Below are 1,051 nucleotides of genomic sequence, written 5' to 3' on the forward strand. Positions count from 1 at the left end.
GGCCTCTGCTACAATTCATAGCCCCAGGCACCCTCTGGAGGGACCTAGCCCTGGTAAACCTTGCCCACTCCCTTCTTCCCCTCTCTGCACCTTCAGCATGTAAATCCACTCCCAGCTAAATACATGAGCACTCTGATCAGTCACTCATGAGTTACATACAGCACGACACCCGCAAGTTCTTAGTCCCAGACTTTTCCTGAGAAATGTGTGTCTTGTACTGTCCAGCACACTACTGAACAATGCAAGCTCATAGAAAGTCCATCATTTCATCAAAGGAAAATGATAATGCACCAAGCTTGTTATCCCAAATGGAGTTTCCCACACACTCTAATCCAAACACACTCTGATTACGATAAAACAATAAGATAAGTTTATTAACAACAGAAAGATACATTTTCAGTGATTATGAGTATTTATGCATAGAAGTTAGGTTTGGTAACAAAAGAAAATACAAGAGTAATACGCAAGCTAATACCTAATTTAACAAGCCTAAAAACAAAGGTTTTTGTCTCATCATACGCTGTTGTAAATTTCACAGGCTGGGTCTCCTTCCAGCCTGGGACCACTCCCCGCTTAGCTCAGTTCTTTGAGAGTTGTTGATATCATGAGCAGAGAGACGGGAGGAGAGGTGAGTTGGAGGTCACTGTCTCTCATATTTATATCCCTCTCCCTTCTTCAAGGATTACCCACAGCTGGGGTGCAGGTGACAAGCTGTCTCTTGTGGACATGAGGTTTGAAATGTTCCTGTGATGCGATGTAAATTTCTTGTTTACCCTTTCCAGTTGCTGGAGAATGGCCGCGTAAGTAGATGATGGCCCTTTAACACCTGAGTGGGGTTCTAGTGTGTCTTTGTCTCTGAAAAACTAGTTTGTGCTTGCTTGTCTTAATCTTGTCTTAATCTAATAACTTCTCATACAATATTGATACACACATTTTACCAGGACAATAATATTCAGCAGATTATGAGTTTTCAAATGATAACTCACAAGGCATACTTTGTAGAAAATGTATCATAGCCTTATAAAAGTGGTGACCATAGCATTATAGACCA

Source organism: Terrapene carolina, unplaced genomic scaffold (genome assembly GCF_002925995.2).
Source record: "Terrapene carolina triunguis isolate 2854851 unplaced genomic scaffold, T_m_triunguis-2.0 Scaffold1114, whole genome shotgun sequence".
Taxonomy (NCBI): Eukaryota; Metazoa; Chordata; order Testudines; family Emydidae; genus Terrapene; species Terrapene triunguis.